Source organism: Mustela nigripes, chromosome 8, assembly GCF_022355385.1.
Source record: "Mustela nigripes isolate SB6536 chromosome 8, MUSNIG.SB6536, whole genome shotgun sequence".
Lineage (NCBI taxonomy): Eukaryota > Metazoa > Chordata > Mammalia > Carnivora > Mustelidae > Mustela > Mustela nigripes.
Window position 1 is genome coordinate 36042751 of NC_081564.1, and position 26386 is coordinate 36069136.

The 26386-nt window shown below is 39.0% G+C and overlaps 1 protein-coding gene across 4 annotated transcripts in view; it reads right to left on the reverse strand.

Moving 5' to 3' along the window:
- The window catches only part of ARHGAP28 (Rho GTPase activating protein 28), a 205675-nt gene that overhangs the window by 132210 nt on the left and 47079 nt on the right, over positions 1–26386 (reverse strand). Inside the window, exon 1 of one of the 4 annotated variants that reach the window (XM_059409229.1) lies at positions 18674–18834. The exons of the other annotated variants lie outside the window; for them this stretch is intronic. The gene's annotated coding sequence lies outside the window, so the exon portion shown is untranslated. Of the gene's footprint in view, positions 1–18673; positions 18835–26386 lie in introns of those variants that run through there. 4 annotated transcript variants of the gene reach the window in all.

A 26386-nucleotide genomic window follows, 5' to 3' on the forward strand; every position in this document is an offset into this window, starting at 1 on the left:
AAAATCTAAAGCTCAATGTTTTATACTTTTTCTAAAACTCAATACAGCAGCATTAAAGTCCTAATGATCAGTGTGATTTAACACATCAAATCCTACTTGTTATAAGCCTATAAAAAATTATAGTTTTAGGGTGGTGCAGTTGGTTAAAGCACCCAACTCTTGGTTTCAGCTCAGGTCTGATCTCAGTGTGGTGAGATTGAGCCCCACCCACTTAAGGCTCCCAGCCTGGGTGGAGTCAGCTTGAGTTTCTCTCTCCCTCTTCCTTTGTGCCCCTCCCCCACAATCACTCTGTCTCTCTCTCTCTCTCAAATAAGTTAATCTTAAAGAAAAAAAAGAAGGAAATAAATAGTTTTAAGCAACTGAATGCACAAAAATGTTAAATATAAAATTACTTATGAAAGTTTGAAACAACTGAAAGGAAATGATTTGGTTTTTTATTGTTCATCCCTACAAATGTGACTCTGTAGCCATTGAAATTATGCTAATGGAATGTCTTTATTATAACAAGAAATGCTTTTCATAGTGTTAAATGAAAAATCAAAATCTAAAATTATCTTAACCATATAAAATGTGCAGGGAAAAGTGGAAGAAATCACTAATGGCAATTATCTCTCATGAAAGAATGATAGATTATCTGCATTTTTCTCTTAATATTTTTCTGTGATCTTCCAGATTTTTCACAAGGCTCATGCTTTCCCTATAATTACTTTAAGTCCTTTTCAAGTCTTGTCAATGGTCCCTGTACCATAGTTCAGTCTCATAGTCCCTGTACCATGTACTTTCCTTGCTTCTTGTTTCCTTGCTCTTCAGTCCATCCTCCAAGATACTAATGAAATGAACCTTTTCAAAGTGTGGACTTGTTCATGGAGTTCCCTTTCTGCTGGATTCCTACTGCACAAAGGTCCAGGAGCAAATGAGTAAGCATGTCATAAAAAGGTCGGACAGCCTCTCTCTAAGTCTGTTTTTTCAGCTTCATCCCCTGCAATTCCTCACCAACACAGACCTTCCCACTTTTGCTTGAACAAGCCATGGACTGTGGCATTTTTTGCAAGGCTGTTTTCTTTGACAGGAATGTCCCTCTTTCCCCTTTGCTGCCAGGTCAAGAAACATATTTATCCTTTAAGACTCAATTCAAATGCCATTACCTCTATGAGGCTTTTGCTGACAGTTAGGAGCCATTTACACTCTCCTCCCAAATACAGTTGTGGATACTCTATTGTAGCACTTATCTCTTGGCATAAGAGAGACACGGCCAAAGAAAAGAAATTCCTCTTTGTGGAAAAATACAGTGTCTACGTCCTCATTGCATCCCAAGCCCTGACACAAAGTCTGGCACTCAGAAAGTATTTGATGAATGACCAAATTAATGAACAAAGTCAAAAGCTATAGGAAGAAAATCAGCAAGCACCTCAGATCAGCAGCTGGCCTGGAGAAATGATAGCTGGGCTACAGTTCCTGACTAGACAAAAGGCAGAAGGAACCAGAATGTTGGAAGTAGCAGAACTACTCAAGTTAGTTATGAAGAGGAAATGACAGATGGGTTATGCAGTGACTGATAACTGCTGGAGATTGTTAGAAAAGAAGGATTATACTATTACCTTAAAAAATCTCTTGGGGGGGGGGGGCGCCTGGGTGGCTCAGTGGGTTAAGCCTCTGCCTTCGGCCCAGGTCATGATCCCAGGATCCTGGGATCGAGCCCCACATCGGGCTCTCTCCTTGGCGGGGAGCCTGCTTCTCCCTCTCTCTCTGCCTACTTGTGACCTCTCTGTCTCTCTCTGTCAAATAAACAAATAAAATCTTAAAAAAAAAAAATCTCTTGTGGGGTGTCTAAGTAGCTCAGCCGTTTAGCATCTGCCTTTGGCTCAGGTCAATATCCCAGCATCCCCCGATATTGAGCCCCGAGCAGGGAGCCTACTTCTCCCTCTCCAGTTCTCCCATGCTTGTGTTCCCTCTTTTGCTATCTCTCTGTCATAAATAAATAAAATCTTTAAAAAAAAACCCAAAAAACAAAAACAAAAACCCTCTTGTGCCTTTGTACTGGAAATACAGAAGTCTTTGAGAGCTATGCCTAACACCTTTCATAAAGCATCAAAAACTCTGTAACTGTGTTTTTGAGTAGTAAAACAAAACACCTAACATCAGAACACCCATGGGAAGCTGAGACACCAGAGTATTATTTAAGGTACCTTGAATATTACTCGTGCAGACTGCACATTACAACTTTTTTTTTTTAATTTAATGCAGGGCTATGTTCCAGATCAACTGGGGCCCAGATATCACTGTTTTTTAAAAACCCCCACTGTTGGGAATCACTAATCTACTAGAAAACAATTTTCCCAACTGTATGCTGCATCTCTAAAAGGAAACCAGTAACTTCATGATTACTGTCATTGTTAATCTCATTCCTGAAAAGTGAGAGCCAATAACATACATTTAGTATCAAAGAAAGGTAAATAACAACATAACTTAAACAACTTCTTCACTCAAGTTAATTTTTATTTTAGCTGATTTTTCCCCTGTATTCTCAAAATGCACTTTCAATATAAAATTCAAACCTGAATAAATGATCATAGTGGAATACTATATTCCAACATCATATTTTGCTATTTTAAGGCCAGAGGAAAAAACTTGGAGAATAAAAAATTTATGAGAACAAACTGAGCTCTAAGAAGAAAATGTGCTATTAAAAGGATTTTTTTTTCCCCATGACTGGCTCAATTTTAATAGTTTTCAGTGGCAGTTCTTGCTGTGGGGAGAATGTGTTCTAATCCTTTAGACCTTACTTAAAATGGTACAATCTTACATTATTTTCAGGGATTCACCTATATATAGCAGGAACAATGGAAAAATGTTCTTGAAGAATTAAGAGAACACTGATCAGTCATCCTAAGGTGGCATTCTGGTAGGCAAGTGATAGGAGGGTAGAAGAGGGACAACAGTGGGGACACTGGGATGAGAAGTGAGGCTGTCGGGGTAAACTGAGTTCCAACTTTCTATGTCTGAGGGTTGCTTTCCTCTGAGTTCTCACATTTTACCCTCAGTGTAGCCAACAGTCCTGACTTAGGTACACACTTACTCCCTTTCAGATGCTGGCATAGTTAGGAAATTTTCTTAATTTTTCTTTAAGAGTATCTGATCAGGATAGTTTTTCGAAAAAAATCTTTACTAAAAACTAGAGAAAGGTGGGGGAAAGAAAATGAAATGGTAAAAAGCCATAAAATTTATAATAAATAAATAAAATATATATACATACATGTATATGTAATAGGCATATAATAATGTAAGTATGTGACCAATAGAGGCTAACAGTGCAGTTAAGCTGGTATAAATTAGCACTCTAGAAGTCATTATCCTGGTCATTTGACCTCAAAATGCTATTTTATTTAACTGATTTTCTCCTCCCCATTTTAAGACAAGCATCTTACTCCTGATTTCTCCCCACCACCAACCTCCAATAAGACTTCTTATTTTAAACACTGTGTTATCTTCTAGGGGAGTATTTTTCAAAAAAAATTTAACCACATATCAGAAGTACATCTCTGTCTATCCAACACACACATACATCTTATATGCCACAAACATAAACTTCTCATTATGTGTGATGTAAAGTCTCATTATGTGTGATGTATTCTGATATATTTCCTTTTCTATTCTATTTTTTCAAATGGTGATAGCAGCGTACTAAACTGATTCCATAACCTAGTACAAGGGAGTACTAGCAATAGAAAAACCAAGCAAAACCTGAAGATTTCCATCTTCTCTAATGCTCAGATTAACATGGAAGTTCATTTATAGACCAAGAGCAGGATAATGCCCCTTTCTTAGTTTTTCAACTCTGCCCATTTCTCTGGAATTCTCAGAAGGTACTGTTTGGTTCAGTTATTTCCCATATGGTAAAGGACTATGACAAGCCAGGGATATAAGAATGATAAGGAGACCTGGGGCGCCTGGGTGGCTCAGTGGGTTAAGCCGCTGCCTTCGGCTCAGGTCATGATCTCAGGGTCCTGGGATGGAGTTCCGCATCGGGCTCTCTGCTCAGCAGGGAGCCTGCTTCCTTCTCTCTCTCTCTGCCTGCCTCTCAGTGTACTTGTAATTTCTCTCTGTCAAATAAATAAATAAAATCTTTAAAAAAAAATGATAAGGAGTCCTAATCAATTTTAAGTAGTGACAGAAGTCAACCCCAAATGTTAGCTGCTTACCAGCAGAGGAAGCAGGGAGCAACATGTACTAGCCTAAGGCATCATTTGGGCCAAAGAAGAGGGCGTTGAAGTTCAAGAATCCAGAATGATGAAGGCATCTTTTCTCTATCACTCCGTTCTAATGCCAGGAACAGGTGGCAAAACTGTGGCTCTAAGAGAATGATTTGAGAACAGCTTTGTCCTCTTGAATGAATGAAAGAATGAATGAATAGTTAGGTCAATATTCACAGGCCTAAGCCAATATTTCATTTTTAAAAAATTACATAATGGTATAAAAATTGCCCCCCCCCCTTTGCTTGGGTAATTTGGAATGTATGTTAATTCATTTACATGAATTATGCAGAGACTTGAATGGGAGTGTAGCTTACAGGTGACAAAAGATGCCGGCCTAATTAGCAAATCCTGTGAGAACCCTTTTGAAACGGGGATTTAGATTCTTTAACAAACACTGAAATTAACTCCAAGGACAGCTTATGAGGTAATCAGTTGGGTTTTTTTCCTCCATGAATTTTCTTCCCGAAAAAAATCAGCTCCTTAACGGCTTTAGGGCTCTGGCTGCCTGGAAGCATTTGCTGCTCTGCAGCTGCCTCAACAGGAACGGCTGTGACTGCACAGATTACTGGCTGTTCCTGGGAGAGACACTGCTATTTGTCAAATGTGACACGAGGATGAAGTTTGAGGACAGGGGATTACAATCAGGTATCGTCAAATGTGACTAGAATCAGGAAACACAGTGCTTTCACAGGATTTTACAGAGGGACTTTCTCACATTCACTAAGCATATTCATATTTAATTATGATAACTTTGGCCTCTGTTTCCACCTCATTTTGTTCCTATCTCTGCTACAGCATGTACCTCCTGCTATCGTAACACTGACTATGAAGATGCCTTCATTCCTTTAATAATCCAGTTGAGGGCAGGCCTGTGTTGCCTTATTTGTATCCTTAATACCTATGGCAGTACACACTTGGAGCTTAGAACGGGTGAACAATAAGAAGAGGGGTACAGGGATGTGAGCTTTGCTCTGGGATGCAGGATAGAGTGAAGGGTGAAAGCAGGGCAAGAGAAGCAAGAAAGGAAAGAGATGACATTTTAAGTAGAAAGCTTAAACTCAACAGGGCTCCTGGTCACTTACTCTCTTAGGAGGAAACTTATCTCTAGAGCAGGGCTTCTCAAACTTTAAGGTGCAGAGAAATCACCCGAGAATCTTGTTAAAATGCTTCTGACATTGGAAGTCTGGGGCAGAACCTAAGAGTCTTCATTTCTAACAAAGTTCCCAGGGGTTACAAATACAGCTGGTTCACAATTTAGACATACCTCAAGTAGCAAGGCACCCAGAACCTGTGTTCTAACATCTGTAGTAACTGCATGGATTTGATCAAGGTCCTGGGAGGAAGTTAGTAATAAATTCAAACAGAGTAACTGAGATTTTGGTAAGATGTGAGCAACATTAGGGGATGCTAGCAGCAAAAAAATTAAGGCCCCTAAGGCTAGCAACTGGGAGGAGGAGCCATCACCAGCCCCAGAAAAAAAGGGGGAAAAGGAGGGAGAAGTTACCAGAACTAAAGAACTTTAGAGCTGAAACAGGAATAGTTGGACATATAAAGATCTGTGTTCTTGGGTATCTTTGGTAGGACACACAAATTTCCCAAGGGAGTGAGAAGACTCACTCCTGTCCTGCCTTCTGACACCCTGCTGTGCCTCCCACTGGCCATACCCAGTTGGGACCTAGAGGGCAAGGTGGAGGTGGGGGGGATATTCTAAATGACCCCCCAGAGCAAAGAAGGAAGGGAGAGTATACCGGAAGGCACAGGGAGCTCTCCCACAGAGGAATATTTGACCAATTTAACTATTCACTATTTCCTATGGTTAAAAGTAAATATCCTTAAAACTGAGTCTGGCCTCCCCTGAGGGGGCTACAGAGCAAAAAACTGCAAAGAGTCTATGTTGATTCTGTAGGTAACCTTTGGAAAGAAAAGAGCCTCAAGGGGCTAGGTAAGTAGGGGCAGCTTTAAAGATAAAAGAAAAACAAGCTAAATGCCTGAGGCAGAAGCAAAAAGGAAGTGCTGGGAAACCATTAAAAGACCTGCTCAGGAAGTTAAGAATATAGTGGCCCCTACAGAGCCTGGAGAAACAGGACTGGCAGGTTGGCGACAGGGGCAAACAGAAAGACCAGCCTTCACTCTGGTTTCAAAAGCACTCTGCCTGAAATGCTTTAGAATTTAGACGCAGTACCACTGGTAGATTTCCAAGATTTGGGGAAGAAAGCAGACCCAAGGAAAACTAGAAACAGTAAGCACGAAGACTAGATAGTCAGTTCCTAAGAAAACGCAACCAGAGGTCTCATAGAGAATTCCAATTATAATTGTGTGTGTGTGTGTATGTGTGTGTGTGTGTGTGTGTGTGTGAGAGAGAGAGAGAGAGAGAGAGAATATATACATGTATACACATTACACATACTAGATTCCTCATTAGAGCTCCAATCAAGGCTCTTAGGAAAACATTAAGAAATGGAAAAAGCAACATCCATATTTAGATTTTCAACATGTTAAAACCTCCTATCTTTTACCCTAAAAAACAGTGCCTTCTCACCACCCCAAGGGATGTGCCTTGTTCCTCGTTAGCAACAGGAGGGACTGTACAGCAGTCATTTCCAGGTGTGGAGGTCAGCCCAAAATGCCCGGTATTGCAAGGAAGTGAGAGTACAATGTGGACCCTGCCTGATGAGTCAGATCAGAGTGACCTTTGCCAGGATGTGATAGAATGACTGGTTCTGCCCCCTTCACTACTTCCACCCCCTTCCCTAAGCCCATACAGTCAGTTCACCATTGGCCTGAGGGGGAACTGTCAGGAAAAATGGGGGGGGGGGGCAAACAAAGATTCCAAATTCTTGGTTCTAGTTCAAATGAAAGACAAAAGTTGTTTTGAAAAGAGATATGAACTGGCAGAACAAGTTTTTTGTGCCTGTGAGAGTGTGTGTGTGTGTGTGTGTGTGTGTGCGCGCGCACGTGTTTACTACCCTGGGAAGAAGGGAAAAATTCAGAGAGGAAAAAGAGCATTATAGGCAATTAGAGAACATGCATTCTGTGTCCCACCCCCAGAACAAAGCCCCTATCTATTAGGGTGGGATTTGGGATAATCACAGATTTCCCCCAGAAGTTTGGGAGGATCTGGTAAGAAGCTTGTTTGCTTCCTGCCTCCCTTCTTTCATTATTAAGGGAGATAGATGCAGAGACATTCCAAGTGACAAGGGCAGGAAGAATGAGCAGGGATGGCTTGGTGGGCTAAGGCAGAGGGCAGGGTTGCCTGCCTTGCCTAGGGGTGCTGAGTTTAGCTGACAGTAAGAGGAGATTGATTGATGCCTCATCTGGCTGGAGACAAAGGTACTGATAGCAGGGGCTTGCAAAGTGAGTAGCTGATGACAGGGAGCCAGGCAGGAGACAGAAACACCCACATCCACAGAACCACGTAAGCATCCCAGAGGCTCCTCAGCCAATCCCATCAGGGTCTGGGCATCAGTTTGGAGCTCTGAGAAGTCAGGGGAAGGAGAAGGTGCTGATCCAGAATAAAGGTCCCCTGACTGCCTCTAGAGCAGTACTCCTTAAAAGCAACATACAATAAGGAGAGGGAGGAGAGGGGTGGAGAGAAAGATCCTAAATATTCCGGAATCTTAACCAGAAGCAACTTAGAAAGCGCTAAATTGAATGGAACAGACTGGCTGTGGCTGTGACTAGATTAACTTTTTCTGCTATCTGCCAGAAATGGGGAATTAGAGTTAGAATATAAATTTTGTGGCCAGAAATGAAGAAAATTATGTTCTGTGACTGTGAAATTCATGTGCATTACAAGACTGATGGATTTTCCTCAGCATCCATTGCTTAAATGTTATATGTGAATATTCAGTTAAGGTCAAATTCTATCCAGAAGCAGCAGCACTATAGTCTGACTTCTGCAAACACTGGAGAAGCAGATCCTGGCTGGTCATTTGGCCTTGACCTGGGATATTATATGAGCTCTGATTTGCAGGGGGGACAGCTTCCCAGGTCCAACCCAGACTCAAAAAGCAGGGCCCTGCCTGGAAGCACCTGGGCCCATGCCTGAGAGGTGGAAGGCAACGTCAATCCCTTTTCACACGTGTGAATATGCCAACAGCTCCACTGCTCACAGGAGGGTCCTGCCCCTTCTGCTTGCCTCTCCTTGCCAACATCTTGCTGCAGCCTCTTATTTCTTCTAGTTTTCCAAACAATTCCTGTTCATAAGGATCTCTTATATAAACCAGGGACTCCTGGGTTCCTGTCAGTGACATTTTGGGTTCTCTTCGATTTACTATCATAGCAAGATGACTGAATTTCTGCCAGAAATTTGTTAGAAAGATGCACATTGGCCAGAGTAATTTTGAAGCAATAAAGAATTGTCAGGGTCTGTACCAATTCTTGACAAATGCATTTTCACCATTATCTAACCCATTTTCCCAATAATGAGGGTCTTTAAAATGCTATACAAGATGAGGCAAATATTTCTGCTTTCCACAAGGACTGGTGAGCAACTGAATGTGACCTTTGTCTTAGAATCAGGGCAGATACTGTTCATAAATGGCTGTTTAGGGGATCACAGTACATCTGTACCCTGGGAGTTACAACTAAAATTTTGTAGATTTCTGATGAAAACAACATAGAGAGCCCAGAAAATAAACACCGAATTCCTATACAGTTTGTGAAGCTGTATATATTGAAACTGTATACATACAGTTTGTGAAACTACCATTGCAAGTAGTTGCAATGGTAAAGCCTCTTGCCAAGGAAACATGTGAAACATGTGCAACTCCTGAAAACATCCAGCTTGTCAGGACTATGATTCATTTTCTTTTTTTAGTTTCTTTTCTTTTTTTCTTTTTTTTTTTTTAAGATTATATTTATTTATGTGAGAAGAGAGAAAGCAAGAGAGAGCATGAGTGGAGGGATAGGGGCAGAGGGAGAGGGAGAAGCAGACTTCCCACTGAGCAGGGAGCCTGATGAGGGCTCGATCCCAGGACCCTGGGATCATGACCTAAGCCAAAGCAAGATGCTTAACTGACTGAACCACCCAGGTGCCCCTAGTATTCATTTTCTATTACACAAGTTCCACAACCCTGATCAGCAGCCCAAACAGGTAGATACTACCCTCTGCTTAACTGCAGAGCTTCAATATCTATCTTAATATGCAATTTGGGGGAATTTCCCTGATAACATGATGTAGAGTTATTTTTACATGCACTATGCAGTATACCACCCTTCAATAATACCTGGGCCCAAACTAAGTCTGATTTTGATAATGGCCTACAAAGGGACCTGGGCTCTTATGCCTGCATGACTGTATGTCAGGAACATTAAATAAAAAACTTCTACTGTAAAACTCAGGCAAATATTCCTTGAGAACTGAGCTGGAGAAAAGGAAATGAACATACTATATCAGCAGACGAATTCATATGTTCTGACCCCTGCTTAAGCTGGAGAGTTAGGCCAGTGCTTTACTGACAGGTGTGAAGTGGTGATTCTGTAAAAGAAAGGGAGGGAACCCTAAAAAAGCATAGTCTTCTAAATGCATTAGAAGAATGAACTGTTGTGATAGTCCCATATCCCCTAATATCAGAGAATCTATTATTCATAGTATCATCTAGCTAGGAATTGTATTACATTCAGAAAAGTCCAATTAAAAACATATCCAGAGAATGCAGCACTTACAAAGATATTTAAAACAGAATAAAAGAGAGAAAATAACCCTAGTCAATGTGCATTAATACTCAGTAATTATACAAAGCACTCCCTAGTGCCCAACTTTGGGTAAAATACCTGTTGAACATCCTCAACAATTCTATGAAAAATATTATCAGTGCTATTATAATTTCTTTTTACAGATAAAAAAAAAAAAAAATATATATATATATATATATAGGCTTAAGGAGAGTTAGTCACTCATCTGAGGACCCATAGCTGTAATGGGTATGTAATATAAGATGTAGGATTCAAATGTAGGTAGTAGGACCTCAAGATTCAAAACTCTTTGCCCTGTACCTTGGGTGTTTTCCCCCAGACTACCCCCAATGTTGCTACTTCTCATGACCTGCTCACTGCTAAACAGCTGTCTATGAATAGACAATATGGACAGTTTTTAGAGAAGTTCCTGTTCACTACTAGAAGAGCATGCCACAATAGAATCAAAGCACTCACACATTTTTAGTACCTAGGAAACCACCAGTCAAGTTTTTAAGACATTTCACAAGAAACCTGGAGCCATTTAAGATATTGTCAGTCATTTCATGTGCATTCCATCACTGTACTAATTTATTTTAAAACTAGAAATGTAATGTGCAAATTTTATGAAAACAAACAAACAAAAAAAGATCCTAAAGAAATGATGAGACATCTAACAATTGATTTATGAGTGAGTTATACATTATCTCTATACTAATCCTTAGTCAATTTACAAAAAGCAAATTATTTCCCAAGTTTGAAGCTGATCAATAGTCTGGGAGTGATCCTGGTAACAAGCAACTGTTAATGGCTTAGCCCCTGTCAAAGGAAGCCAGCATAAAGAACAGCTTAGTGTCCTGTTGACAGAGGCTTGGGAAATACCTACTCCAAAGAGTCCACAGGGTAGCCATGAGAGTAAAACACCACTGAGGAGAGTCACACCTTCAATATTGGTGGCTATCCTGAGTTTTGTCCTGTCTACTTGTGGCACTGAGCTCCTCCCCAGGAACTTATCCATTGCTGTGGCTTCACTTATTGGCTGAGGATTCTCTAATCTTTGACCAGATCACTCTTGAACTCACACTCTTCAGGATATCAAATCATCTTTGTATGTTTGACTCATCATGTCCAAAACTCAGCCCCTCCCAACTGTAATCACGCCTTTTCCCCAGCCTCAGGAACGGCATCACTACAACCTTGCCGTTTTTCACTTCTCCCCCCTTTTACACATTATATTGGACAGGCCCACAAATCTGGCCAAATCTACCTTAGACACATCCCTCAAATCCATCTTTTTTTTATTTAACTGTATGTCCATTTGTATACAAATCTATGATATATCTAGGCTACTGCACACCGAACTTCTCTCTCAATATTTGGCTCCCTGACTTTTTAATACCCTTTACATACACTTGTAAAGGTTACTAAAACAAAAATTATATAAATTATATAATGCCATTCTCTTGTTAACCATCAGTGAATGAGGCTAACCCAACCATTTGGTAGACTGTTACAAATCCATTAGCTGGTATAAATGTTTCTTTACAACCTTTTTTACCTTTTTTAACGCATCTAGCCCCCACTCTAATTATATTTGCTGAAGTTCATCCATAATTTAATCGTGGGTCCCTTAAGTAGGCTGGTGAATAGGAGTCAAGGAGGACAAGAGCGTATAGTGGTTAAGAAAGAGGGCTTTTCAGTTGGCTGATACGAACTGAATCATACTACTACGGAGGTAGTAACTTATATGTCCACTCTGAGACCTCACTTCCCTTTGTCTCAAAAAAATGGGATAACATAAATTTATTGTCAGAACTAATTAAGGCAATCTGTTAGCTATTACAATAATAGCTCCTCATCAGGTATATCTAGAGCAAATTTTCAAAGAAGAAACACTTTGTACAAATATATTATTGTTAGTTAAGTAATGATGTCCTCAAGGTTTGTATTATTTAGTTTTTAGAGGTTCTTGAAGGGACAGTTTGGAAAGAAGATGGAAATAGTTTGGTAGCAATTAAGAACTATCCTGTTGAGGCTCTTATACTACCCAGTTTTCTACACTGCTAACTTAGTAGTTCACTGAGTACAAGAACTAGAATTTGCCTCATATTATTACTTTCTTTACTGTGTTTTATCTCCAAATAATACCTTAGGACAGAAACTTCATCTTCTACTTCTTAACATCTCAACATCTCAACATAACCTAGCCCAACACGAGATTCTTGGTAGACCTTCAATAAATACTGAGGTCAGAGTGAGTTATCAGGCTACAGATTGATAATCCTCATGATAAATGCCCAAAGTTAAATGCATGAGTTTCTGATGCTGCTCAACCACGATGGGTTCCCCCCCCGCAAGGAATAAAGATTATACTTTATAAAAGGAAAAAAAATGCTTTATAATTCCTTTTGTCACATTGTACAAAGCAAAATGTAAATTAGCATGAACCCATGGGCACACAAATTAAAATTAAGTTTGAGCAATTAATTATCTTAATTGCAATGTTAATAAACACAGTTCATAACACGAAGGCCATCTTTCTCCAGGTTATCTGCACTACTTGATACAAGTAAATATGCACAGTGTTTATAAAAATGTTGACTAATATTTGACTGTTAAGTGAAAATAGCTATGAGTCTGACCTCTGATTGGAGACCATCTCACAATGCCTCCTTAGGAAAATGCTCCTCTCTAATATTCTGTCTCCACAAATCTATAAATGTTTCCTCTGACTGCCATGTTTTGAGGATTCAAAAAATTATGTCCATAAATTATTCTGAGCTTCACCAGCAAAATTAGCAGTTACTCTATGCCAGGTACCATTCTAAGTACTAGTCTGAGCCTCATAATCGGATGGAATAACTGAGGTTTAAGAGAAAAATTCACTAGCTGACGATTATTGCCTTACTAAGGAGTACAGTCCAGATTTGCACATAGCGTATCCATTCCCAGAGCCTCGCCTCCCAATCACGATATCATATGTCACTCATAAAGTAGAATTTAGTACATATTTTGGGAACTAGAAAGAAGGAGAAATTATACTCCATTAAGATTCAAGAAAGACCTCAAGGAGAAGGATGTGTAGGATTCTGACTGGCAGAGATGGAACAGGAAGGATGTGCATTCTAGGCTCTGGTGAACAAAGTCACAAGCCAGGCAGGTGCAGAGAACGGAGTGGGATGGACGAGGAGTCTGGCTTGGCTAGTGCTACAATAGAAAGCATAGTTGTGACAACTCTTCAGATGCCACAGGAGAACACTGTGGGGCTTTAACTAGTAAGCTGTACAAAGTTTTCTCGACAAGGTAACATGAGTTGAGATATTCTTTGGGAAGATTAGATTCTTTCTTTTAAAGCTTAGGAACTTTTTTCTCAGAAGATCATTTTCCTTACTTAGTCTAACAGACTATTTTGGATAATAATCCAACTCAAGAAATTCTCCACTGGGAGGCCTAAGGGACTGAAACTAGCAGGATGAAGCTTAATAGAAATGGGGATAAAGTTCAGGAACTTCAGCTGCCCATGTTTAGGATGACTGCTCCCTGGCAAGAATAAAGTTCCTATGAAAAAGATGAAGAGATTTTGGCCAAATTCAAGGTCAGTATAAGCTAAGAGCATGACACGGATGCCAGCAAAACTAAGTGGAAGATTAAGCAGCATAAAAGTATATCACACAGAAAGAGGAGATGATTATCCTAAACACAGCAGAATTGGAATTCAGCTCTGGGTACCACTAAGGGGGGATGCTGACAGCCAGGACTGATCTCAGAGCAGGATGGGTGAAGACAGAAAGTCAAAAGGCTACGCCACTTGTGTAAATGTTGAAAGCACTGGGGAAATTTAGAAGGCTCCAAGGAAGCATGATTACTAACATTTCAAGAACTGTCTTGGGAAGAACAATCTGTTTAGAATCACAATACAAAAATAGAATCAACAAGAGGATAATATAACCAATGAATCAACTAATACTAAAGACAAGCTCTCCATTAGTTACACGGGAGGAGGGATGTTACCAAATTAAAGGAAGCAATCAGTGTGTAGTGGGCTCCCACAAGCTAGCCAATGACAAGATAATGCTTTTAAAAAGAAAATTCACCTTGCTGAGTATGGGAGTATATAAATACTAGTCTTCAGGAATATAAATACATAGTCTAAGTATAGACTTAGGCTTCAGGAATTTGGAGATGTCAGTGTGAAGGAAGCGGTGAGACGGGGAGAAGGAGTTTGAAGCTGGAATTTGAGCTGGACTTTGACAGATGAATCAGTTTACAATCTGAAGTGGTCAAGTAACTGCCAAAAAGCCAAACCTTCAGTAAACAGATAGAATTGTAAACAGATTACTGAAAATGCTCATTAAGTCCACTTAGGGCTTAAGAACATACAATAATTCTCTGTAATACATTCCTTCTCATTTTATTGCAGTTTATAGGGGGTAATGTGATCCTTTCCCTTCTTATCTCTCAAACGTATCCCCTATACACACACACACACACACACACAAGCACACATGCACGCACACGCACCAAGCTTTATATATTACTGTGGAAGAGTAACAGATATAACCTTCTCCTTCAAGACAATAGGTCAGAAAAGGAAGTTAGAAATCAGAGAACACAGAATATGGGGGTCCTATTAATAGGGAAAACAGCCTTCCTTGACTGTTCAAAGTCTTACAGCAACTTCCACCAAAATAATAGTTTTCCTATTACCTCTAAATGGGAAAACACAAATAACAAATTTTGTCATTCCCTCAGCATTGTGAGGGAGAAAATGCCCAGGCCTCAAAGTCAAACAAATTTTGGTTCACATTCTTGCCCTGACAATCATCAGTTATATAAAATGTGGGCAAGACACTTGGCCTCACAGTACCTCAGTCCCCTTAACTGTAAACTGTGGATACCCACTCCTGCAGGAAGTTTTTGTGATGATAAAGGAAACAGGATTCATCAAATGCCTGCACCCATTCTGTAGTTCTACTCATCATTATCACCAAAATCTAAAGATTGCTAGCAGCAGACGTTTTGATAGCTCAGGCATTTCTGGGACTTTGGAAATTAGACTTCGTGAAAAAGCTCCAAATGAGCTTGTCTAATATTGGCTTCTGATTTCTCCTATTTCATAGATTAGAAAGCAGTTTTGAAGGAACTGCAACCTCTTAGTGGTAAGGGATATCTATCCATTGACTTCCCTAACTCAAAAAGAGACTGCACTTTGGGTGTTTCATTTTGTTAGAAAAAGGAGGTAAGGAGGAGCAGCTGCAGCAGCTGGGGATGGATCAAGTGATAAATCCTGTCCTTATTTTAACTAAAATACACTGGAAGATTCGTACCTACTGAGTAATTCAAGGTTGGCAAAGAATGAAAAACAATTACGATGTAATATGCTATTATTTAAAAAGAAATCTTTTCAAGTAGGTAAACTGTGTTAGCCTCCATTTTAATGACATTGCTTCAAAGCATCCTGCCTGGAATAGTCACATAGTTCCTCTGGGCGCCCTACCCTGGCCCAGAAGGCTGTCCCATATGCTCCTGTGAGGACAGGCAGCACTGTGTGGGGTTACTGCCTCCATATCTCCAGCATTCCTTTTGAAGTTTATGGAGGCATTTGGAATGAGCTCTGTAAGTTATGGGACAGGAAAAAAACATATCCTTGGCACCTACTTATGCCAGAAGTTTCAGATAGTTATGTACCACCTTAACATACAAATAACTGAAATATTGTGCCTGTCTTTTGAAACAAAATAATAGATGCTTCATGTCCCAAATAGTGATTTCTGTTTAGTGCCAGGTTGGATTCTTGGTCAAATCTCCTTTAGGGTGATGAGCAGCTGGGCAGGAAATATCTTCATTTCAGACCCTAATTTTACTACTAGGTATATCCACATGAGAAATTTGGAAAGTTTTAAGTCTTCATGTTCATTTAATTAAACACATCTGACATATGGAGCATTATGTATGGTAAGCTTCATACCTAACAGAGAGACAAGACCTGTTTACTCTGCTCACTTACAAAGAGAGTTTGCTTGGTACTTGAGCTTTGTAAACCTATCATTTATTCATCACTAAAGGGCCCTGGCAATGAATGTCCATCTCATCAGCAGTGACATTGTGCAAACACTCCTCTCAATAGTTTTTGTCCCCTTAAATAATCCACAGGCTTCTATATCACTAAGAAACAATTCCCTTTTTCTCATCTCCCCCCCCCCTCCTGTTTAGATAAGCACTTGGGGGTGATTGTTCTCAGTGCAATCTTCTCTCAGCGAATGGTCTTATCACCAGGTCACACTATACCTTCAGAGATAGCCGAAAGGCTGTTAGACTCTGTCTCTGAAGATGGTGGTGCATTGCTTCCCCATGTCTTTACTATAATACCACTGCACATCTTGACTGAACTGGCTTCACCTTCTGCACTTTTGGAAAGTTTCCAGGCAGGGTCTGTGTTTACGTCAGCAAGACTGATTCAAAACACCACCTCTGGGGTTTTAAACAGGCTTTGAAACACATTCCTGCACTCTGCTCAACTCAGGTCAGTAGGAGGCTTTCCAGTAAATCTGTTACTTTACCTTGTCATTCTACTTTTTACAGAGGGGCACTGATTTCCTTGAAGTTCATCTCATAAGTGATTTTACTTTTCTAAAATTTCTGCTGGAACCTTGGCTAATAGAGCCTTGCATTATTATGCCCATTGTCTTCAGAACTCCTTCTCTATGAAGATTCAGCTTGCTTAAGGAAGATAAGCATTATTCTGTTTGGTTTTTTTTTTTTTTTTCCCTTCAGCTTTAGGACCATAAAAATTAAGTTCTTTTTTATATTTTCCAATCTAAGCACCAGTTTTGTCTTGTTAAACTTGCTTTTGATTAGCACAGTTACTATCCAATTAATCCCTTAGTTTATAGTTTAACAAGTGCCTTACAAAATTTGTAAGAGATAGGATGTGTACAAAGGGGGTTGGGCAGGGGGCAGTAATTACATGCACAACTATGGGGGGGCTATCAAAACAAAACTGTAGAATTTAAGAATGATTTCTAAAAATAATGTAAATCCTTTTTACTTACAAGATTTAAAGTAAAAGAAAGACTCCCTATTAGTAATACTCATCAAAGCACACTAGTATAAAATTATTTTCACAAACAAGCACATCAAGCATATCCTAGACATTATGCTTGAAATGTATAGCCTATCATAGACCTTGGTTTTGCTTACCACACTCTGAATCTAAAGGTAAAACTAAAAAGAAAAGAAAGGCCTTACCTCTCTCAAATCATACCATACAAGAAAAGCAGTATTTCTCTAAATGGGCTTTCTTAACACACTCTAATCTAAAAAGAAGGCTCAACAGGGTTAAAGGAGACTCTAACTTTGATTACAAAAGACATTAGTACAACAATTTAAAAACAATAAAGAAACTATAAACACACTGGCAAAAATATAAAGATGATGCTACGTAACTAAAAAGAACTCCGAACACTCTGAAGCAGATGATTCTAATTTAAAGGAAATGAAATTCAAATAAACAACAAAAGCACCCGTCCTAACACTTCCCCTTCCTGTGAAAGGCAACACAAAGGACAAAAACAAGAGAAAAAAAAAGAAAGAAAGACAGACAAGACATATAAGGAATCACTGAAAAGGGGGCGGTATGGATAACAGTGCTCTAAAAATTAAAGGAGGTTAACAGATACTGTGGAAACCTTTCTGGGAAGGGCTGCATTTGTGTTTCTTGAAATAGGCCTTCTGTTTGCTATTAATCAGACTAAGGATGGCTTTGAGAGTATTCTATAACACAGGTACCGATTTCTTTAAAAAGGTATATAAGGGAGGAGAAGGTGGAGGCCAGGAAAAGATGAGAAGGAATGGACAAAGGCAGCACCCAAAAATCCCAGGCACAGTACTTTCTGTAGGGCAGGTAGCAATGGGCACTCCCTCTCCAACCACCTGTCTCTTCTAGAAGCAGGGCCAAAACACAGCTGCTTCTAGTTGGCACCCTTTGTCCTAACATGGAAAACCAGAGGAAAGGCTTGGTAGCCTGACCAAGGAAATACATTAATTCCGCTGAAGAGTGGAAGTGCCTACTTGAGTAATGGAGTCTACCTCAGTAGACGTTTCCAAAATTAGATAACTAACTAGAAAGACTGGATTAGAGGTTTTTTTTGTTTGTTTGTTTGTTTGTTTGTTTTTTAAGATTTATTTGAGAGAGAACACACACAGGGCAGCAGGCAAGGGGCAGAGGGAAAGGGAACAAGAATCCCAAAGAGACAGAGCCGCACATAGGGCTCTGTCTCACACCCCGAGATCCTGACCTGAGCTGAATCCAACAGTGAGACGCTCTACTGACTGACACCCCTGGATTAGAGTTTTAAAGGCTCCTGCTCAAAAGCAGGAACTGGAATCAAATGACCTCTAAACCATTCATTTGTATGCATCTATTATTTTAACTAATCTTCCCAAATTAGTAACAGGGCTTATCTACTCTTCTTCTATATTTGAGCTTTAGAAACTTTCATCCACCCTGTAACAAAAATCTTTGGAAAGTTAAAAAATCAACAGTTTACTATCACTTAACATTATGTACCTATAACTTACTAATAAAACCATAACCTCCACTTACTCATTCAATTAAAAATGCATTTTTAAAAAAGCTATAGCAACCATCTACTCTCTTCTTTCCTCTCTTATATGAAAGAATCAGTCTGAGGCAAGAAGCTTATAGCCCAAGTGATTGATCTAGAAAGTGCTCTCAACCTTACCTTTTAGGAGGTTAAAAGTCTCACGGATGATATTCTTAAGGGAGAAATACGGAACATCTGTGTGACCATGTGTCCTCATGGCCTAGAAATGGGGAGGCCATCCTCCAGCCCATATCCAACACCCCACACCCTCTGAGCACTGCCTCCCTCCTCTGAGACAGGACAGCACTGGCTGCCTCCAGCCCAGCGGCAAAGAAACAAAGGGCACTGGAGTTTCTTGCAGGAGGAGAACTAATTCCCACTGCACGGTAGCTATTTAAAGAGGTAGTGCCTGTGGGACAGATTTGCCTCCCAGCCTTCCTGTTTGTGTCCCAGCTCCAATTTTCACCCATTTCCTAAGGAAGACTGCAAAGTGTAATCAGCCTCAAGAAGGCTGAGATTTATGAAAACTCGTGCGTGCAGTGCACAAGGGCGAGTTTTACAGTTTTCCCCTTTTCTTCTTTTCCCCACTAAACAGATATAAGACTTTATTAAAAGTACTTTCAAAGTCAAAAGCAAACACTGTATGTATCATGATTTAGTAAGTACTTCTACTCCTGAAAGAATTTTAACCTGAAATGTAGGAACAAAAGAATTTGTAGATAATTAATCTAACAGGTACCAAGTATTAATGCAGAGCAGAAACGTGCACCTTATGGTCAGAAGGCTAAGGCTTGATTCAAAAAACCTCTGGGATTTGCTAGCTTTAAGTAAAAAAAATTCACCCAATCTCTTGGGGCCTCAGATAAGAAATTCACCCCATCTCTCTGAGCCTCATTTTCTTTGTCTGAATAAATGGGAATAATAACATGTAGTTTACATGTCTACTGTGAAAACTGCATAAGATAACTGGAAAAAAACCTATATTTTGCCTTATGTAAAAGATCATGTAGTCACTGCATACTGGCATCTAATTTCCCAGCAGCTGTTACACAGTATCAGTCATTAGTAGACGGATACAAAGAGCTAATACATCCCCTTTCATCTCTCCAAAATTATATTATGTATGCATTTGTTCACTTTCCTGTTGTCTGACTTCCCCACTGGTAATGAATACTTAACAATATTCCCAGGATCAAGAATAGCACTTATCATTTATAAATATACAATAAGTACTTGTTAAATAAATGAAGAAATAAATGCATAATTTCAGAAAAATCAAGCAAAATGCTCTCCACACATAAACCTGTAACACTTATTGAATTAATGAATGAACCACAACTTTTTTTCTATAGAAAAACATCCCAGAAAAAAATGCAATATAACAGAATTTTAAGGAAAGTTGGAGCTCTGAAGATTTTTGACATAAATATGACAATATGTTTTATGAGATCTCCCTGTTCAAATATATTATTAAGATGGTTAAGGTAAAGGCTTCTTACAACATGGATATGAGGTACAATAATTGGTATGAATTAATTCAGTGAAAGAGTTTACCTTAGTTTAGAATCTACCTAAAATCCTTCCTCAGGCCTCTTTGTTAAAAATGGGAACTCTTGGGGCGCCTGGGTGGCTCAGTGGGTTAAATAAAGCCGCTGCCTTCGGCTCAGGTCATGATCCCAGGGTCCTGGGTGGAGGGAGCCTGCTTCCCTTCCTCTCTCTCTGCCTGCCTCTCTGCCTACTTATGATCTCTGTCAAATAAATAAATAAAATCTTTTTTAAAAAGGGGGGTAGGGGACTCTTTTCCTCTGCTGCCCTTCAAGTTCTAGTGTGATGGCAGTGGGATTTGATAAGGACTCATTGATTTTTTTTTTTTTTTAAGAGCTTTACCCAGACAAGGAGGATAAAAACCTGGTGTCCCTTGTGTTTCTTATGATCCAACTACTAATGTTTAATATGACATAACAACATGCTGGGAGACAGGAGAGTCTCAGGGATCTGAAACAACAGATTTAGTTTTGAGCCTTCATATCATTGCCTCAATCCAGTTCAGGCCAGGTCAGTCTACCAAAGACTAAAAATCAATTCGTTGAGGGCTGCTCATTAATTTATCATGTGTAAAGAAGAAAGTGACTATAGTGGATACTTGTCCATTTTATTAAATTATTAAGAGAGGAAAGACCTTGCATCTTAAAAGATCATGTGAAACCTAACTCCCTCTAACTTCTAAGGGTTTCTCTTGCTTTAGCTTGAGAAATACGACCTTCCAGGTCTCACGTCCTTTACTCTCTGCCCTCTCTCTTGGCTCCCACTTTATAGATAGAACAAGAGCTAACTAGAGATTTTTGGGGAAGTGTTAAAAAAAAAAAATAAAGATTTGAAGCTTCTCCCTCTGGATGAAGTCGTTTTGGTTCTGCAATATGAGGAAGCATTTCAGACTCACTGAGCCTGAAAGTTGTGTCGCTTTTGGCTAACAAGAAAGAATATCTGAAGAACAGAGAGTGGTGGTAATATAAAAACAGAATTTTCTGCCTTTAACAAGTATCTACACTGCTTTTCTGAGCTCAGAGTTTCAGACATGACATGGTGTTTACCACAAACCTACTCCTCTCTGACACAACTTCCCCAGGGCTAAAGGCATTTTTAATTGAGTAATTACAGATACTAAAGTACTCTTGAAATAGATTTTTTTGACAGCTTCAGCAGCAAGGCTTTCTCACCTTACATGTACCTCTGCCCTGACAAACACCAGTCCACAGAGAGCTTGTAAGTTCAACTACGAGGGTTATCAGATGTGGCTTAAATGCCTCCTTGAACATGTACATTTGACCCTGGGGGAGGGGAACAAATGGTCAAAACTGCCATCCAACAATCATCTGATGTAAGAAGAACCCTTGGAAGCACCCACCTGAAGGCTCTGCCATCCTCCCCTTGGGATGCTGATGTACCACTAGCTCTATCCCGGAGAACAACTTTATTGCCCTCGTTACTGACAGACTTAATCAAGATAGCACTGTGTATTTGGTTAGCAAACAAAAAGAAGATAACTTCAAGTTACTGATTACAGGGTTCTGCTATGCTATTTCTATTATTATATAGTCTCAAGTACATATCTTATTTCAATAAACATTTACCTCATGCTACAGAAAACATAAAAATCAACCTTTAAGGGAGAATAATGAATAGGCATGACTAAAGGGAGCAAATATCATAGAACACATTATTTCAAAATCTGCCATTACTAGGTATGTACACTGCACAACAGAATAATAATGAATGTTTCCTTTTTGCCATCTGTTGTTTTATAAGACAGCTATTTCCTGTGAGCTGATTCTAGTAACTATGATTAATGAGAAATAAAATACGTAAAACAAAGTTACATTGAAAAAATCAATCTTATTGATAAGAAAATATTTTGATGGCAAGTTAATTCTAAGAGGTTAGGACTGTTTCTTTTCCAAAATGAGAGATAAAGAAGATGATTGCTGTTCCTCCTTTTCTCCCTCTCAACTTGGTCTGGTGAGGGGCTCTGAAGACATAACATGTGTAAGCACAGGGTTCCTATTCTCAATCAATTCATGAACTGGTAAGACAGGTACAGAAGTAACTATAGTACAAATGTAGTGTGTACTAAAAGGGAAATATAGCTTAATATCAAGAGTGCAGGGCATGAAATTAAGAAGACCATAGGTCTAAATGGCTTTGCCACTTGCACAATGTATGAGGTTGGGCAATTAATCCTTCTATGCTTTGTCTTATTCATGATCATACAGAGGTCATATTAGTGCCTGCCTCCTAGGACAATGGTGAAAAATAAATGAATTTTGAGTATAAATCATTAACAGAGCATGTTGTTTTTCAAGTCTTCAATAAATAACACTGATGCAAAAGAAAAAGATTAAAAGAAATACTTAAATTGCCATGGATATCCAAAGGAGAAAGACGATTCCATCCATAAACAAGAGATACAGAATTTTCTAGCCAGGACACTCCTCTCTTGGGATAGTTTGAATGTACAGGTTATCCTTGATATGTAACTGGGGAAAGAGTACCTGGAAAGAAGAGGGGCTAATGCCACCTCTTATCTTCCAGTTCCCATACCCGCTTCTTTCTGAAATGCACAACCAAGATCCTATGTCCAGTCTCAGCCTGTGCCAGTCCAGGGCACAGTAAATGACCTTAGAGTCTCTTCTCTCCCTCCCCAAAAATTTCTTCTTGTTCAACAATGGAGATGTTCTCAAAGGCTACCTTATATGTAAAAGAAAACATCCAGAATATTCATAAAAACTAAAATTTCTGTTTCTAGTCATGATGGATTAACTGGGAATGGAGTAGCCTTCCTGCTATTCAACTGAAAAACTGGATAAAATACGTGAAAAACTGCTTATAAATATTAGAAGAAAGTAAAGATGTGATCCCTGGGAGAAAGGGAACAACTGAGATGAATCCTACAGTTATCCTAGCTTTCATCTTGGATGCACATTCCAGACTGGAAATGCAGTGAGAGGAAACTCAAGAATACTGGGGTCTCATTGACTTCAGGGACATAGAACAGAGTTCACAGAGGTTAAGGGAGATAAAATTTTCTAGGACAAATACCAAAGAGGAAGAAGTTATGCAGGCTCAAGAAATTCATATAAGGGTCTCCTTGAGTTTGTTGTTAAATATAAATCACACATAAACACGGTTAACTTCATAATGCTAGACAAAAGACAAACGAGGATCTTTAAGTTAAATGATTCACAGATATTGCAAAGAGCTAGGAGACACCTGAGCTTTTAATAGCCAGACTAGAAAGTCTGTGTTGAGCACTTGGGGCTTCAGGTCCCAGCCCCAGAAGGGTCTATAGTAGCAAGATAACTTTGAAGTATCAGTTTAGTGGTATGGCTAAGTCCACCCTACAGTAAAGGTTACAGTAGACCTGCCCACACAAACCTTTCAAGAGAAAGACAACAAAATTTACACTGAATAAAAACAAATCACAAATCTAGCATTCAATTAAAAAGAAATACTACTCATGCAAAGAAGCAGAAAAATGAGATTCAGAAACAGATTCCAAATGACATAGTCGAGGAATCAGCATAGAAGGACAATTATAAATATGCTCAACATACTGAAGAATTCAAAGGAAATAAATGAGGAAACAAATAGAAAATTTAAAAATGAGAATTTATAGAAATGAAAAATTATCTGAAATGAAAATAAGCTAGATGGGATTATCGGGACATTAACTGCAGAAAGACTCGTATCTTTGAAGACAAGATAGAAGACAAGATAGACAATACACAGAGGGAAAAAAGGCTATAAAAAATGAACAGCCTCAGTGATTTGTGGGATGATAACAGAGTGGATTCCTAGGATAGGGGCCAGAGGATAAAAATGACATATAGAAATAATGGCTGAAATGTTTCCAAATTTGATGAAAACTACGAACTATAAGTCCAAAAAACTCAATGAGCCCAACAAAGATAATACAAAGAAAACCACAGCCAGGCAAATATCATGACACAATTGGTAAAATCCAGAGATAAAGGGAAAATCAAAAGCAGCAGAGGGGAAATATCAGACATAATATACAGAAGAACAGTAAGAATGACTACAAACTTCTCATTAAAACAACACAAGAAAAGAGTAGTTGAATAATATCTTTAAAGTATTAAAAAAAAAAAGAAAGATCATCCTAAAATTCTATATCCAGTGAAAAATCCATCAAAAACAAAGACTAAATAAATACTATCTTAGACAAACAAAAGTACAAAGAATTCATGACCAGCAGATCTGCACTACAAGAAATGTTAGAGCAAGTTTTTCAAGAAAGAAAATAATACCAGATGGAAACTTGAACCTGCACAAAAGAATTAAAAGTGTGGACACTTGTAAATTTGTGAGCACATGAAAAATTAAAGTATGTCCTTGTTTTTTGATTTCTTTAAAATAAAATCGACTGTTTAAAAACAAAAATAGTACCAGTGTATCATGATAAGCTTTTTGATGTATGTACTAACATTCATGACAACAATATCACAAAGGATGGGAAAGAGAAAATGAAAGAATAAAGCCATAAGGTTCTTAGATTACACATAAAGTGATATATTATTTGAAGGTGAATAGTGATAAGCTTAAGTGGAATACTGTAAACTCTAGAGTGACCACTAAAAATAATGGATAAACAGCTATAAGACAAGACTGGAGATAAATGGAATAATAAAAAATATACTTAAGTAATCTAAAAGAAGGCTAGAAAGGAAGAGAACAGATGGGATAAATAGGAAACATTTAGCAAGACAGTAATATTAAACCCAACTACATAGGCTGCTTATAAGAAACACACTAATTAGGGGCATCTGGGTAACTAGGTAACTTGAGCCTCTGACTCTTGATTTTTACCATGCAAACCTTAATCATAAGAAAGCTTGGATGGACATATTAACTCAGACAAAGCAGATTTCTGTGGCAGTTTGTGTCCTAGGGGAGGCAGATGTCAAGATTAAATTAGAGGTTCAGTAGATTTATTTGGGGAAACACTTGTGCAAGACAAAGGTAAGAGAGAGCAGGACTGGACAAGGAAAGACCTTCAGGAATGAATGCTATCTGAAACCAGTGAAAGGAGAGGAGGCGAAAGAAGATTTGGGTTGGAAGGGCCTCAGGCTGCAGTGCAGGTGCAAGTGTCTCAGCCAGGCTGATGGGCAGTCTCCAGCAGATACTGCCCAGAAGACCTGGAGCTGGACAAAAAAAGCCCAGCTCCAGGATCATGTTGTGCTCGGTCAAGACGCACCATCCTGGGGAGAACACCCAAAAGGATGGCAGCTAAAGTCATGGGCTAAGTATACTACTTTTTGGAAAGGAGTTCTGAAGAGCACGACTCTGTGGCAGCCACAACTTTAGAACAAGGGATATGACCAAGGGCAAAGCATTATTTCTTAATGATAAAAATCTGCTTTCATAAAGAGAACCTAACAACCTAATTCTAATGTGTGCACTAAATTATAAGACTTCAAAATATTTGAAGTCAAAACTCTAAGAACTAAAAGGAAAAACAGACAAAAACAGACATCTCTATAGAGATGTAGAGATGTATATAGATCTAGAGATGTCAAAACTTCTCTCTCAGTAACAGAGCAAGTAAACAGAAAATTGGGAAAAATATAGAAAAGTTAAACAACAGGATCAACCATATTAACTTAACAGATATTTCTAGAATACTCCCATCCAAAAGAGCAGAGTACATATTCTTTTTAAATTCACAGTGCACGGGATCCCTAGGGGGCTCAGTTGGTTAAGTGACTGCCTTCTGCTCAGGTCATGATCCCAGAGTTCTGGGACTGAGTCCCACATCAGGCTCCCAGCTCCATGGGGAGTCTGCTTCTCCCTCTGACCTCCCCTCTCATGCTCTCTCACTCTGTCTCTCTCTCTCTCTCTCAAATAAATAAATAAAATCTTTTGAAAAAATAAAATAAAATAAATTCACAGTGCACATCACCAAGATAAATCATATGCTTGGCCATAAAACAAGTGCCAATAAATTTTAAAGGACTTAACTCATAAAGTATGTTCCTTGACCATAATGGACTTTATCTAGAAATTGGTGAAAGAGATCTAGAATATGCCAAAATACTGGGAATCAAACAATATCCAAAATCCAAAAGCTTACATGAAAATGACAAATCCCCTGAGAGATATAAACTACTAAAACTGACAGCAAAAGAAATGCAATCTACCATATTTATTAAAGAAACCACAAAGAGAACCCCAGGCTTAAATGGCCTCACATATAAAACATAAAAATGAAAAAATATCAAACCTGCACAGAAAATGGGAGGCATAGGGAACTCCTCCCAGTTCATTGTAAGAAAT